At 40.6% G+C, this 17,472-nt stretch overlaps 1 protein-coding gene across 2 annotated transcripts in view; it reads right to left on the minus strand.

Moving 5' to 3' along the window:
- Positions 1 to 3,420, minus strand: part of adcyap1r1b (adenylate cyclase activating polypeptide 1b (pituitary) receptor type I) — a 35,033-nt gene extending 31,613 nt beyond the window's left edge. Inside the window, exon 1 of one of the 2 annotated variants that reach the window (XM_020049410.3) lies at positions 2,978 to 3,418. The gene's annotated coding sequence lies outside the window, so the exon portion shown is untranslated. Of the gene's footprint in view, positions 1 to 2,977 lie in introns of both variants that reach the window. The other variant, XM_010872469.4, reaches the window with a different exon arrangement.
- Positions 3,421 to 17,472: the final 14,052 nt, after the last annotated feature.

Genomic DNA, 17,472 nt, shown 5'->3' on the forward strand with positions numbered 1-17,472 from the left:
AGACATCCTATCTTCACCTTTATGGTCTTAAACATCCTATCTTCACCTTTATGGTCTTAGACATCCTATCTTCACCTTTAAGGTCTTGGACAATGACACCACCTATCTTCACCTTTATGGTCTTTGACAACCTATCTTCACCTTTATGGTCTTAGACATCCTATCTTCACCTTTAAGGTCTTAGACATCCTATCTTCACCTTTAAGGTCTTGGACAATGACGCCACCTATCTTCACCTTTATGGTCTTTGACAACCTATCTTCACCTTTATAGTCTTAGACATCCTATCTTCACTTTCAAGATCTTGGACATCCTATCTTCACCTTTATGGTCTTTGGCAACCTATCTTCACCTTTATAGTCTTAGACATCCTTTCTTCACTTTCAAGATCTTGGACATCCTATCTTCACCTTTATGGTCTTTGGCAACCTATCTTCATCTTTAAGGTCTTTGACATCCTATTTTCACCTTTATGGTCTTAGACAACCTATCTTCACCTTTATGGTCTTAAACAGCCTATCTTCACCTTTATGGTCTTTGACAACCTATCTTCACCTTTAAGGTCATAGACAACCTATCTTCACCTTTATGGTCTTTGACATCCTATCTTCATCTTTAAGGTCTTAGACATCCTATTTTCACCTTCATGGTCTTAGACAACCTATCTTCACCTTTATGGTCTTTGACAACCTATCTTCACCTTTATGGTCTTAGACATCCTATCTAACAACCTATCTTCACTTTTAAGGTCATAGACAACCTATCTTCACTTTTAAGGTCATAGATCAACCTATCGTCATCTTTAAGGTCATAGACAGCCTATCTTCACTTTTAAGGTCATAGATCAACCTATCGTCATCTTTAAGGTCATAGACAGCCTATCTTCACTTTTAAGGTCATAGATCAACCTATCGTCATCTTTAAGGTCATAGACAGCCTATCTTCACTTTTAAGGTCATAGATCAACCTATCGTCATCTTTAAGGTCATAGACAGCCTATCTTCACTTTTAAGGTCATAGACAATGAAGCAACAAGCGTCCCCCAAGGCAGGTCATGCTACACGAAACACATACACAAACACACGTAAGGCGCAAGCATTTATTCCCAGCCTTCTACTGTGTAACGTTTTTAAAAGCACCTAGTAATTCTGCCCGGAAAAAAGGATGGGAGGAAAGGTGGAAAGAATGGAGGTGACAAGTGGAGAGAAAGCAGGGAGGTCACAGGAGGATAAAGGGGAGTAGCTTAGAAAGGGGAAGCAATGAGAGAAGGGGTAAGAAATCAGAAAGCAGTGAGGAGAAAAGGGAAGGGAGTAGAGGGCGTAGAGGGAGATAGGGAGAAGGAAGGAGAGGAAGTAGGGGGAGAAAAGGGAAGGGAGTAGAGGGTGTAGAGGGAGATAGGGAGAAGGAAGGAGAGGAAGTGGGGGAGAAAAGGGAAGGGAGAAAAAGAGAAAGCAGTGAATTTAGATTGATTTAAAGAATGACAGATTACAAGGTCACCCACAGCTGTTTCCTACAGCTTGTGGGCTTTAAATGGATTTCAGGGATTTGTGGGTTATGGCAAATATAACATGGCCACGGGCTATATCAAGGCACTCTGCATTGCACTCTGTCAAAGAACTGTCCATTGCTGTGGTGTATTGGCCTTACACCACATTCCACGTGCCTTATTGCTTAAGAACCTCCTGAATAAAAATACTTGGGTTATACCACCGTCATAAAAAATGCAAATACTGATTTCAGGAATGAATTTTACACAGAAATGGCTGTCTAGTTATCTTGCCATCAATGTAGACATGCTTGGTTTCTTATGGTTTGTGAAAGAATAGCCTGGCAACAATCCAGTAGCAAATCACATAGGCATGATAATCAATCATGCAAGCCCTGTGCAGTTGAAATCCTGTCCATAGTTCTGTCGATTTAATTCTCTCGACTTAATTCTAATATAGCCATGACACACAGCATAGAAACCTATATTTAAGAATAAAACAAATCAACAAAACACAGTTAACATACGAAGAGAAGAAAATAGAGATAGAAAAATGCACTTTGGTGTGTGTGTGTGTTTGTGTGTGCGTGTGTGTTTGTGTGTGTGTGTGTGTTTGTTTGTGTAAACGTAAGAGCCCATACATGCAATAAAAATTTTATGAAAATGTTAAATTCATGTTTGCGTTGTCTTATAACAACATTTAAGATTCGTCTGCATTTAATAATTGCAGTCAAATCGGTAACTGAAAGGATGCTTGAAGAAGCTTTTCAAAGTGTGTCACGAAGCCTAACCTAAATCAATATCCCGAGCACGTTAATTATAAATAGCAATACATATAGTCAATTAAAAAAGCTATGTACTCCTACATGTACAGACCAAATGACATTGGCCACATAAATAATGTCTACTGCATTACGAGCCTAACCTCTAATTTAATTGATGGGAGGAAAAAAACACATCCCACGTTTAGTGATTACACCATCAGACCATTCATGATGCAGAATATAACACCGGTGTGTTTCAATTTCAGTGGATATGGGATAACATGTCTTTTATATATTTTCCTTCAAATTTTTCTATGTACAACACTTATTTTGCTTTCTGAGACTGTAACGTATCCGGAAGCTCTACTCTGACAACACATGCCGCAAGATGCCTGATCCCCGCGGGGCTATGGAGTAGTGAGGCGCGCGCTCCTTTGCGTACGCTCTCCATAGTGATACACCGGCAGTGTTGCAGATTGTATACCGTTATTCGCTCGAAACCAGCCACGGAAATCAATGTATGTACGATTATTAATAGTATTATACATTATCATTCTCATCTAGACTACACTGTTCTGTGAAATGTGAGGACATCCATCCTGACATCAGTAAAGCAGAAAAACACTCATTTGTCGTAACGTCTAATAACACACTTTACAGTAAAGCGTTATCCCAATAGATCCCAATATATACCAGTTTCAAAGGATCAGCTGATAATCAATCTTACCATCTCAGCGGGGATATCCATAGAACCACAGCAAGACTCCTAATTCCTCCTTTATGGATTTCAGTGGTAATGGTTCGGATTGGACCGGTGGGTCCACTCCGCAAGAGAAGAGAAGAAGACGGCAACCACACCACCGTGCGCTTTCGTGGTGCAAAGCAACTCCCTCCGGGCACAGACAGAATGTCAGATAACTTGTGAGTTCAGTTAAGCAGGTTATCCTCACTCAACACCTTTCAATAAGCTATTCAAAATTCACGTCGCAAAAGAGATTCAAACAAAGGGACCACGTTGGAGGTTTGAAAACAGTGGGACATGTTTGGAGATCTGTTCGTAATTCAAATCTTGGTTCCCAATATTATTACTGTTGATACGTCTACATGACACACCACTACCCTGCGGTAACTGCGCCGTTATCCGCTCACGATCGTGAAGTATGCGCTGCACATTTCAACAACCCAGCCTCTCGGTCTCTCTCTCTCTCGCACTCTCTCTCTCTCTCTCTCTCTCTCTCTCTCTCTCTCACACACACACACACACAAACACAAAGATACACCAAAACAGCTGTTTTGAGCTGCAAGGATAGTTAATGAAACCTAACTGGCCACACAGACACAATTATTTTTCTATCATTGTTGGGACCAGAAAAAACCGAAATCCAGGTTCCCAATCTCCTAATCCTAATATCAAACTAACTCCTAAATCATAAATAATATTTTCCCTAGTGGGGAAAAAAGCTAAAAGCACTGATTTTTCAAGCTTTACTATGTGGGGTGTATTTTTAGGCCTGGATCACACACACACACACACAAACACACACACACACAGGGTACATTTTGTAGCTCCCTTACGTGAGGGATGCAACATGTACTATAATGGTTCAAATCCATCTTGTTAATTGAATAGATGTACAAAGATACTTTTTTGTGAAAACAATTATGTAATCTCTATAGAATCCAAAAATCACATGTGGACATGTAACAAAACCTAATACTTTCACTTGATAGTAACATTTAAAAATAAGTTTATCCTGTTGAGTATCAGGACAGCAGCATTTTAAGTGTCAAATAACTCTCTAGCACCTTGGACAGTGAAACAACCCATAATGTTGCTATTTTCAACAACTTTTCTTCTACAACAAAAGGGATATCAGCACCCCACGAAGTATCAACTGTATGTACAGCATTCCTCTGTTTGAGTCAGCTAAATGGCTTAAATGTTATGTTGAACATGTTCTTTATCAATACTTTGTATACATCTACACACTTAACATGGATCATTTATTCATTAACATACATTCTTTCACATTTTTGTCAAAACCTCATACACACAGTATTTGAAATCAATGTTCTGAAATCTGAATCTCCACCCACAGTCTTTTGCTAATTGTTAAGTGTCCGTTGTAATGACGTACATATGACAAATTTAAATTGTGTCTAAAAATATACTCTCTATTATACTCTCTATTTATATTCTCTGACTGACATAAATGCTCTGTTTCTATGAGCGTTTAACAACTGAAGAAAAATGAACCCAGAGCTCACTTCCTCTCTTACATCCCTTTTGGAGGGGAATTGCAGGACTGATGCATTATTGTTTCTGAGAATAAATCGGTCATGTTTATTTGGTCAACGTTTATACATAGAAATGTTTATACAAATGTTTGCACGTGCGTGTTTTATACAGACATTGTAATAGGAAATGTGTGGTGCTTTTATCACCATCCATTCAGGGATACCGCACAGGGTTTGTGGCCTATGTCGGCTAATATTGGTTGGCTTGCTAAAAGCAGGTTTAGGCAATAACACACGAAGAAGGGTCGTGAATGGCCAGACAATAATTTTTTATGTATAATTTTCCTATATCAATGGTAATCAGATGTTCATGTTCAAAGGCTGTTAAACTGTTCAACCTTGCACATCTGACCCCAAGCTGACCCATCCAGGTCCATCAGACAATTCTAGGCTCATGACACAAAGAGGAACCGTGCAACTAAGCCTCCGTTTTTTATATCTCAAATATATGGTAAACAGCAAAAAACAGCTAGGGTGTCTTTCTAAGAAAAGGAACTGGTGGTAAAACAACGCAGAGAAGGTCGCACACACCGTTAGTGCAGAACACATTCCCATGCACACGTACACACGCTACTCACACCCATTCATGTATAAAGGCATCCCAGTCTCAAGACAAAGATGAGAGAAGGACTGGAACGTGCATTTGAATGTAAAAAGGATGTAAAACTCTCCCCTGACTGAGTCTACATTGGTTTGGGTCCAGTTTCTGACAACCGGTTATGGTTGACAGCACAGTATCCCCACCCCAGAGTGCAAAAGCTCGGCGTAACCCTAGATACAATTTTGTGACTCACTCCTGCATGTTCATGCTCTGCAACGTTTGTAGAGTACCTCACTCAGGAAGCAACACAGGTACTTATCCAGGCACTGCCACTCAGTCTCGGAAGGGCTCCAATCATGTGCAACCTGTTCAGAATGCAGTAGCCCGTCCGGGTTCAACCTTCCAAAGTTCTCCATGTCACCCCGCATCTTTGCACCCAGCTGAATCTCCAGTCCACTTCAAGGCTATAGTTCTTGGCTACAGAGCAACAAGAGGAGCTTCTCCTATCTACTGTGCCTTCAGGCAATGCTCAAACCCTACATCCCTACCCGGGCTCTTCATTCAGCCACCTCTGGGGTCTTCCCAATCTCTGAAGTAATAACTCTTCTGTGTCCTGGCACCTCAATGGTGAAGCAGCTTTGGAGGCTGAAAACTCACCTTTTCATGGAGTACCTAAGAGTTCCATTGCCACCACCTTTGTGGTCTTTTGCCTTTTGTAAACGTTTTTTATGTTTTATGTTTATTCTTTGTATGGTCATATTTACAGCATTTAATTGAACTGACTGTAGATTTGACTGCATGTAATTCACAGAATTTAGCCTGTCCGTGAACAGGCCATTAGAGTGACTAAAACTGTGATACTCCCTGATTGCCTCCTATGGGACTGCAGGCAGCAGTTAGATCATTGAACCAGTAGCCAAAAGGGTGGCCAGATTGAATCCCAGACCCAGCTAGGTGGATTAAAACATCTGTCATTCTGTCTGTGAGCAAGGCAGTTACTTGTAGTTATAATGGATGCAAACAATGTTCTCCCAAAAAGTCTGTCTGTTTCAGTTAGATAACTAGCAAGGTTTCATCATCTCAACAATAATCATTTATAAGGCGATTGATGATGGCCGTGTTAGGATTTGTTCCAATCAATATTACGTTACATTTCGCTTTGGGGCTACAGGGCTTAGTATAGTTGACTAACTTTATTTCAATAACAGGTACATGGGTGACAAAATCAGTAAAATATTTTTGGTCCTTGTAATTATTTACAGGCTGGTTGTATTGGTCACTACACCTTAGATTCTTTGGCATCCAAGGTGTAAACATCCCTGCCTAATGTCGTTTGGAAAACTGTCTATAATATATATGTATCACAGAGAACCATTCAAACACACACAAACTAATAAGAAACGTCACAATTACAGTACTGTGCAAATGTCTTAGGCACCTGAAAGTCCAAGTAAAGTAATTTATTTGGATAGTAAGTGTTCATTTGTAAAAATAAATAAAAAAAGAACAAAAAAAAAAGAATACTATCCATTATACTAATGTATTTACATAAATATTATATATATTTTTTTATTAAAACACTTACTAACCAAACAAATGGCTTTAGTTTGACTTTCAGGTGCCTAAGACCTTGGCATAGTACTGGATATCTACTGAAACACATCATTAATAACAAAGATGTAACACACAGAACTTATAATACACACTCATGCACAAATTATTTCTTTCAATGAATCTCTCACTCTCCTTATCTTGGTCACTCTCTCCATCCTGCTGCCTTCAGGTCTAGCTTCCCACACAGTCGAAAGCGGTGACTCATGCACCTCCAGCAAGCTTTAATATGATTCGTATTTGACATGAAAAGAGAAATGGAGGACAAGAGAGAGGGGGGGATGGAGAAAGGGCGAAAGGGGGGTCGAAGTGGGGGGGGGGTGGAAAGACGATGAAAGACTGGTATCATCTGGCTCTTCGTCCTCATAAAAACAGCCTAAACTTCACCCAAGTAAAGAGGTCCATTTGTCCTTATAGCCTTTCTCCTCACCTCACTGACTGAGTCACTCCTTCATTTATTTTATTTTCCTTTATTTAGGCTATTCAGGGAGAAAACACTCAGAACTTTCTTTTTTCAAGTGCGCCCAGATAAAAACCAAAGCATGATAAATGAAACACCATAATAACAAGCAGTCCAGCACTTCAGATTCCACCATTACACAGGCGCAGGGAGAATGGAGGATGATTAAAATAAAGAACTAATATGTAATAAAACTAAAAACAAGAAAGCTAAAACAGGACAACGTTACACATGGAGCCAAACACAATAATGACCGACAAGATACACAAGGGAAGGATGAAGTAGGGACAGTGATCAGGAACACAGGTGAGGGCAATAACAACAAACAGGTGTCCGTGCTCCAAACCAGGGAGAGAGGGCATGGGATTCCACCGGCACGGCTGGCCTGACATGCCAGGAAGTGACAGTAACATGCATCTCTGAATGTGTGCTTTATTTTCTCAAAACTGTATGGACATTTCTCAATACTCCCACTGTGTTGTGCAAACCTCAGACATTGCACCCAAAATGAAATTACTCCAACCCATAAGCACTGTTCACCTGTTTTTTACACAAATACATGTTCAATTCACACATTTGTTGCAAAAAATGTATACACAACTTTCTCTGCAAAGCAGAATTTCAACCACCTTAATGGACTTTGTTAAACATGTTGAGGCCGTTTGTTTATGTAAGATCCTAATATAATGTATTTGTCTCAGTCACCATTTGTTCTAATCTAAGTTAGATAGGTCTGTATTTGTATAGATTTTTTTAAACTAGACAATTTTCTGTGGTCAAGTTTTGTTGAATGAAAAGGTGACCATTTATATTAGAGATCACTGCTCTTGTACTCAGTTATCTACATGACAACATTATTTTTATTATTTTTAAGTAATTAATTTGCATTTTATTGCATGACATAAGTATTTGATACATCAGAAGAGCAGAATTTAATATTTGGTACAGAAACCTTTGTTTGCAATTACAGAGATCATACGTTTCCTGTAGTTCTTGACCAGGTTTGCACACACTGCAGTAGGGATTTTGGCCCATTTCGGGTCGTTGTCATGCTGGAAGACCCAGCCATGACCCATCTTCAATGCTCTTACTGAGGGAAGGAGGTTGTGGGCCAAGATCCCGCGATACATGGCCCCATCCATCCTCCCCTCAATACAGTGCAGTCGTCCTATCCCCTTTGCAGAAAAGCATCCCCAAAGAATGATGTTTCCACCTCCATGCTTCATGGTTGGGATGGTGTTCTTGGGGTTGAACTCATCCTTCTTCTTCCTCCAAACACTAATGGTTTTCTCTTCAGTTCATTAACCAGGTCCTGCTGGGTAGTTCTGGGCTGATCCCTCAACTTCCTCATGATCATTGATGCCCCACAAGGTGAGATCTTGCATGGAGCCCCAGACCGAGGGAGATCAACCTTCTTCCATTTTCTAATAATTGCACCAACAGTTGTTGCCTTCTCACCAAGCTGCTTGCCTATTGTCCTGTAACACATCCCAGCCTTGTGCAGGTCCACAATATTATCCCTGATGTCCTTACACAGCTCTCTGGTCTTGGCCATTGTAAAGAGGTTGGAGTCTGTTTGATTGAGTGTGTTTGAACTCTTTTTATACAGGTAACGAGTTCAAACAGGTGCAGTTAATACAGGTAATGAGTGGGGAACAGGAGGGCTTCTTAAAGAAAAACTAACAGGTCTTTGAGTGCCGGAATTCTTACTGGTTGGTAGGTGATCAAATACTTATGTCATGCAATAAAATGCAAATAAATTATAAAATAATCATAACATGTGATTTTCTGGATTTGTGTTTTAGATTCAGTCTCTCACAGTTGAAGAGTACCTATGATAAAAATTGCAGACCTCTACATGCTTTGTAAGTAGGAAAACCTGCAAAATCGGCAGTGTATCAAATACTTGTTCTCCCCACTGTATATAGCCTCCCATGTAACTAAGTACTTGCGATAAATAGCAGTGATGAAATGAAACGCACCCCCTCCAAAACGATGCATTTATGCCTGTAACCAAAAGACTTCCTCCGATTTGAAATGTTTCCACAGCTAATTGTTCCTCTTTTTGAAAACACGGCTGAAAGGAAAATGATATACCGCTGTATGGTGTTACCATGGCAACTGGCCTGTTTCTATGGCTTGGGTTGGGAAGGGGGTGAAGATGGGTGGCAAGAGAAGGGGTAATTGGGGATGTCGGGAACGGGGGGGGAGGGGGTGTCAGAGTGTACTTGTGACTGGGGGGATGGGGGCAGGGCTAGGCAAGATGAGTCGATATGAAAGAAAGGAAGAAGAGACAATTCTCCACACCTGAACGGTGTCAATCAATCACTGTATCATGCCTCAGCCCCTCGTGCTTTACTGGTGACTATATCAGTTATTACATCAATGGCTACATAAGTAACTACATCAATGACTACATCAGTTATTACATCAGGGACTACATTAGTATGTACATCAGTAACTGCAGTAATAACTACAACAGTCCACTACATTGGTGTTTACATCAGTTATTACATCAGTAACTACATCAGTATGAACTACTAATAAATGGTGCAATTTTATATCAAAATATTTTTGTGCTGAGTAGATCATCCATGCGAGCAAACATTATCTATTTGTAAATCATCCATATTAGCAAACATTATCCATCTGTAAACCATCTATCTTAGCTGACATCCATCTCTAAACGTTCTATATGAGCATCATTTCAACTCTGGGTTATTTGTAAATGTGTAAATGTGCCACCTCACACATTCAAACACTCACAATCAAACCCGAAACTCATGTGGACAGCGTCGACCAAAGCACCGCAATCGGCAGCAGGACCCACATCCCGGGAAAAATATATCAGCCTGAAAATCAGTGGCACACCCGACTCAAGGGGAAACATAATGTAAATGTACATGTATAACCCTGTACCTTAGTTCCCTACACATGAATACATTTCTTTAACTTCGTTGTCTTCCGTATTCATCACACTGTATTTGTGTGTGTGTGCGTGCCAGCCTTCTTCACATTCGGAGCTCTGGGTCAATATCATGCTACTACTACATTCTAACACCCACTGTGTGAATATGCCTCTTATTGAATAAAGCATGCAAAAACGCACTCAGACATACAATAACCCAATAACCACGTCTGTGCATGTGAACCCGCACGCACTGCACACGCATGCAAACACGCTGCAAACACAAATACGTATACCAGAAACTGATGTGAACTGTCCTCTTTCTGAAGAAATGCACCTGCTTGGAAAATGGACCATGCTTCCCTGAGTGAGGAAGACAGGTAGGAACAAATTGGCAAGCATGGTTGTACAACTTTCAATTATACAGACAAACCACTGGTACAGTTAATTCTTCACAGAGAACGACGCTTGTGTCAACAGGGGCTCTTAGCACTCAACTGTGTGCCACCGAGGCAAATTTATAGATTTAGAGACAGCAACATATTTGCCCTGGATCCTGTTGAAGTATTAGGGAGGCTTGTAAACTAACAGAAACAAGAGTGAAACAGAACCGACTCAGTTCACAGCTGAACACATCCATCTCTCAGTAGCCCAGGTTCTCATTTCTCTCTCTCTCACTCTCTCTCTCTCTCTCTCTTTCCCTCCCTCTCTTTTCTCCCAACATTCATAAACAGAGTGCCGTTTCAACATCGTAAGCCTACTGTTCCTAATGAAAACCATGTTCATTTGTGAAAGTTACTGATAGCGGGGAGTTTTTGGAGGTAGGGGGTGAGGACGCAGAGGGCCGAGAGGGGGCCGGTAGAGGGAATCATGTTGTCAGAATGGTGAATTCTAGCAAGGACAACCACTGTGAACGTTACGGAATGTAAATATAACCTGTTTCCTCTCTCACTCTTACCACTGAGGCCTCACGCTGCAGTGGCAATAACACAGATTTAAATCACCATGGCAACAGAGTACTACTTTAAAGAAAGGCTGCAGAAAAGAGCTAACGAAGGAGAAATGGAGAGTCGGTAAGAGGTAGAGAGAGAGATGGAGTAAGAGAGAGGCTCATAACACAGCATGATTTATAATGTTTTGGAGAAATCATTTATAAAATATATTCACTTCACAAGGGGCACACTGTTTCTTTTGACCAGTGTAGTGTACTACATAGGGAATAGGTTGTCATTTGGGACACAATTGTATCAGCCGGTAATGAGCAGAGAGCCAATGGCCTGTACTCTGAAGCCAAGTCATTGCACTAAACAGGCAGCCAGGCAAGAGTTTCAGCAAGGTCAGTCAATCACTTCAGAGGGAATCAAAGCATTCGCTTGCTGCATTTGGAACGAGAAGGGCTGCTGAGACACAAAATATTTTTCTTTTTCATTTATTATCTCTGCTCTATATATGCCTTGGTTTGCCAGTAAAACAACTCTAGTCACTGTCATTGTTCAAATCATTCTCAAATCATTCTTCCATGGCAAAACAAGAGTTTTGGGTCCAGCTCTGAAAACAATATTTTTGTCATGAAATTACATTTTCTCTACAGTCACAGAGTCCTGGGGTGAATGTTATTATGTTGAAAGGGAATTGATAGTTGCTTGTTTCGTCCTCATCAATATGTTTAATTAGAGACCACAAAACCAAACACAAATATGAAAACAGAAATGGCGTTTTATTTCTTTAACATATAAGAACAAGAGGACAAAAATATTAATAAAAAGTACAGACATTACAAAACAAAGCAAGTAATAAAAAAGACCCCCCCCCCCCCCCCAAAAGACTCCAACCCCTTGGCAACCCCAAAGCACCCACTTCCACCCACTGATCAAAAGCAGCCACCTCCACCCAGTAATCAAAAGCAGCCACCTCCACCCAGTAATCAAAAGCAGCCACCTCCACCCAGTAATCAAAAGCAGCCACCTCCACCCAGTAATCAAAAGCAGCCACCTCCACCCAGTAATCAAAAGCAGCCACCTCCACCCAGTAATCAAAAGCAGCCACCTCCACCCAGTAATCAAAAGCAGCCACCTCCACCCAGTAATCAAAAGCAGCCACCTCCACCCAGTAATCAAACATGTTCTCAAAGCACATAGGAGACATAAATAAAGTGCCAATATACTAGGTGTGGCAATCCTCACAATCCATTCTAAGCCAGCTGGACAACATCTGGCCATCATCAAGCCAAAACATGACAGCACAGATAAACCAAGACCAGTAGTAAAATAGGTTGTTAGGGAGAGCTAATGATCATGCCAGTTTAGACTTACAAATGAGCTTTTTAAGTATTTTGGCCATTTATTCTTTCATTGTCTGAGGAGAGAAAAATAAAATAATTTAAAGCCAAAACACAGGCTAAGCTTAAATTTGCAAAATAGATGACATAATCAATCTTTGCAGATTCATGCTTTTTATACTGCAAATCTTTAAATAAATGTTTGTTAAGGACTAAAAAAAATAATCATGTCAGGGTCAAATTAAAGCCAAAACACAGGCTAAGCTTTAATTAGCAAAATAGATGACATAATCAATCTTTGCAGATTCATGCTTTTTATACTGCAAATCTTAAAATAAATGTTTGTTAAGGACTAAGGCACTTAATGTTTGCATTTTTAAGGACAAGGCACTTGTCAGTATTGAAAAGAAGAATTTCTAGAGTAATGTACCAAAAAGTCAATGACACAAAGCACAAAGCCAAAGCTAAGTGGGATGGCTAAGAAATAAGATCAATGTCCTTGAATGGCCAGGTCATAACCCTGACTTAAATCAAATTGACAATTTGCGATAAGACATAAAGAATGCTGTCCCTTGAAGCTCAACAAGAAACTCGACAGACCTTGAACAGTTTTGTTAAGAAGAATTTCGAAAAATATGGCAAATGTAGATAAAAGTTGGTAGAACCCCACCACCAGACTCACAGTTGGAAAGACAGACATTTATACACAATTCCCTTAAAAGTATGAAGTGAAATGCTGATGCACGACAAAATGTGAAATGTTCAAGGGGGTGTCAACTTGCGATGCATTGTATGAGTACCCCCAGTCCAAAGCTTAGGCCACTGGTTCAGGCTTTTTTATTGTCCCAGATATATGGATTGACAATAGACTGCAGCTGTTCATAAAAGTGTATGAATAAAAGGATATTCTAAAGTGGGTACAGGAGAGCAATTACAGGAGAACAAAAATCATCTTGATGGCATTACGTCTTCCCAGCATATAGAATGGGAGTGTTCCCAGAAATGTCATGTCTATTTTAAGTTTGTCCATCTGTGGGAGCGCGTTAGTATAATAATGATGTGTATAGCTGTGTGACTTTATTTCCCAATAGGTGAACTCATCTGAGGAAATCTTAAATCTTAAAATGCAAACACTACCAGGCATTAAGTCTCTATTATTCTAATAATTTCTGTAGCCAGAGAAGGTGCCAAGCTGTCAAACTGGTCAACCTTAGTATTGCTGTGATACTGGTTTGAGGATAGTTACATAGAGGAGAATAGAATCTGCATCTTTGAGACATGTACACAGATCTGTGCTCTTTTGAATGCTACAAAATTAGTTATATTAGTATACTAATCAAGCCTCAAAATGCTCCATGTAGTTGAGGAAGTGATGAAGAAAGGTGAGGATGTAAGGAAGTGAGGAGGGGAGGAGGTTAAAGGAGCATTGTGAATAAGTAACGAAGGAGAAGGGACTAGGAGAAGAATGGGGGATAGGGAGAGGAGGTGGAAAAGTGACAAGGATAGGAAAGATGGAAGATAGCAGAGGACTAGAGGGGATGTGGAGAAACGAGGGAAGGAGTGCCGGGTTTGGTTTGACAAAGCCTTTTGTAAGGGATTGTTTTGTCGCTAACATCAAGAGAAATCCTACCTCTCACTCCCTCTTTCCTCTCTAGTAGTGCTAGCAGTATGGGGAATGCTCAGCGTCCTCCAGAACCCCAACAAAAGACCAGGAGGTTTTGTGTGTTGACTTCTATCTATTGAGACCTGAGGATGGAAGTAGAAGAAGTTCTCTCTCTACCCATCCCTCCTTCCCTCCTTCGCTCACTTTTTGATCGTTATGATAAATGCAGAGTTAAAGTATGCTTCTTGAAGTCATTCCATTAGAATTAGAACCATCAGAATGATTTGACAAGATTCTGGCTTTTATTAGTTTTCACAGCAACAACCAGGTGACTCTCTCTGGTCGTCTGGCCTTTCCACCCCTACTGGACCACAGTTCCCTGTCAGCCCAGTCAAACCTCTTCTCTGTCCTGGGATCCCACGGGTGGCACCTGCTCTTCCTTGAAACTAGGTCATCAGAGTGCCCGGCTGTTTTCCCAAAGAATTCTGAAAACATAGATTTGAACGTAATCTATCAAAATATTACAGCCCCTCTCCCGCAGTTGTCTTTTGTGAACTAATACTAGCAATTTTACATACTGTACTAGTCTAAAGAACACTGCTTTTCTCTCTCTACCCATTCCTCCCTCCTCCTTCACTCACCCTCCCACCCTCTGAGACCTTCTTATGTTAGCTTAATGAATCACTCTCTCTCTTTTTCTCTGTCTCTCTCGTGCTCGGCTCTCCTCCAGCTCAATGGAGGTCTCTACATGGGTCCTCGGTCTCTGCAACACCCATCAGCCTCAATCACCCATCGCCATGGAGACTCAGTTCCACCTACACACAGAGAGTAAAGATTTTTTATAGAAAATAAATGCATTGTTTCTCTTCATTATATTCTTTATTCTTTATTTCTGTTGACATCCTTCCTCCGTCCCTGTCCTTTATTTGACTTTTCCTCCTCCACTCCACTACCCTTTTACCTATCATATCCCACAGTTTGTCCCTCAAGTTGACACTGCGTAGAGTGTTGTGGAAATTCTGAAACCTGATGCATTCTTACTGTTTAAAGGACTGAGTCCCATTGTTTGGATGTGAGAATGAGTTACTAGTTAAAGATGCCGAGAGGGATCCAGTATTTGTCCTAGGGCACATCCTTGACCAGCATCCTTGACCGGCACCAGTGGATTAGATGGTTACTCGTAAATCAGTAAATCTGTATAACCCTTTAGTGTCTCTGTTGATTATGCAGACATTGTGTCTCCACAGGACTTGAGAAGGATAAGGTGGGGGGACAGCCCGCCCTTTGGGTAAATGTTACACAAGACAGATGGGAAACAACTTACCACACCCCTTTTCTATGTGATATGTACTGTTGAATGACCTGCATGGAGTTAGAGACTCCTCGGACGATTATGTTTGTAATCGTTTGACGTGTCTCTCTTATTTGCAAATAATAATAAAATGATTGTGCCAAGAGAATTTTGTCTCTGTTTCTTACTCCTTTAAGAGTGTCGATCGATGGAATTACCATCACAAGAGTCAGTTCTTTTCAAGAGGAATGGCTATTTGGGCATCCTGAAATTAGTCTCCTCCTAGGCATAACAGAGGGATGCCAACCCCTGGATGTTGGATAAGGGATTTGATAAGCTCCGTTAGTCATAGGTAAGACCCACATTAGCTGAAGATAACGATTTTGATGATGAGGAGAAAATCCCATAACCAACCAATGCTGCGTTTCCGTTGTTGCTTAATCCCAGTGATGTAATATAAAACACCATGGTGTTCTGTATCTACTATTACACTGTAAAACATGATTCTTATGATCTACTTTAAACAAAAAAAATAGGTAACAAAATTACACAAACAAATAGGTAACAAAATTACACACAATATAACTGAATTGATATAGATTCCTGGATTTTTAAATGAAATAACTTTAAAACAAAAGTCCAAGGAAACAAAAGTAGTTGTAAAATTTTATGGAATCGACAATTACAAAAAAGACAACATAACAAAATTACCCACAACTTAAATGAGCTGATGAACTTTGATTTTGAATGGAAATATATTGAGTTAAATGCAAAATACCACAAATTAAGTCCAAGACCCATTTGTTGCATTCAGGAATCCTCTCTAAACACATTAGTTCAATTACCAGCCTTATCAGGCATAGCTGAGCCACGTTTTCAAACCTCCTGAAGTAACAGGAGGTTGAACCGCAAGCATGGCACTGTACTGCATTTGCCACTGCCACTGAAAGAGGTTTTGTCACTGAATGTCAGTTTCCCAATGTTTTTTCTATCCATATATAATAAACCATCCCACCTCATTTGAACTACAGGTGGACATTCCAGCATAGCAGAACTCAGCCCAAAGCCACCAATGGCCTGTTTGCCTGTCTATCAGAGTGAGAGTTGAGAAGATGGACCAATAACAGGGATTACATACCAATAAAGACCATAAGCCTGTCTGTCTGTCAGAGTGAGAGAAGAGACAGACCAATAACAGGGATTACATACTGATAAAGGGCATAATTTCCACCCTGCCGGGCAAAAGGGAAGCTGGCTCCCTGACGAATGTGTGTGTTTGTGTGTATACGTGTGTGTGCACGTGCACGCATGTGTGTGCATTTCACTATGCAAATGTCTGGTTATACAAACAGGCAAATTGGAACACAAGGACAGGATTTTGGAAAAGCTTTATTGAATTCTGGAAAACCAAGGTATTGCCCCTGTTTTTACATATTTATATTGACATTGCTGTATGCATGAATTTTAGCCTAAACTTTTTGATTGTTATGATAAATGCAGAGTTAAGTTAAGTTTCTTGAAGTCATTCCATTAGATTTCAAAGGCCATCAGAATGATTTGACAAGATTCTGGCTTTTATTAGTTTTCACAGCAACAACCAGGTGACTCTCTCTGGTCGTCTGGCCTTTCCACCCCTACTGGACCACAGTTCCCTGTCAGCCCAGTCAAACCTCTTCTCTGTCCTGGGATCCCACGGGTGGCACCTGCTCTTCCTTGAAACTAGGTCATCAGAGTGCCCGGCTGTTTTCCCAAAACATTACAGCCCCTCCCCCGCAGTTGCCTTTTGTGAACTAATACAAGCAATTTTACATACTGTACTAGTCTAAAGAAATCCCACAATTACTGGCATCCCTTCAGTTAGTATTCCGTGTACCCCCCTTTTGCAAAGATGACACCTCTAAGTTGTCTCCTACTGTAGGATGCATGGGAACACATAGGAAGGGATTTAGAGACCATTCATCCATGTAAACTCTACAGATCTTTCAGCCTGGTTGTCACCTGCAACATCTCCTCTCCAGCTCACTCCAACGGGTTTTACTGTAATGGGATTTAGGTCAGGGGACTGGCATTTGCAAAAGCTTGATTCTATGGTTATTTTCAGGGATGCTTAAAAGCTACATTGACGACACAGCTTTAGCCTCCTGTCAGTTTCAGACAGTGGCAAGTCCATGCTGCCAAGTATCCTTCCAAAGTTCAGAGGGCCAACATCATAGACCCACCACCGTATTTCAT

The sequence above is a fragment of the Esox lucius genome, chromosome 8 (genome assembly GCF_011004845.1).
Source record: "Esox lucius isolate fEsoLuc1 chromosome 8, fEsoLuc1.pri, whole genome shotgun sequence".
Lineage (NCBI taxonomy): Eukaryota > Metazoa > Chordata > Actinopteri > Esociformes > Esocidae > Esox > Esox lucius.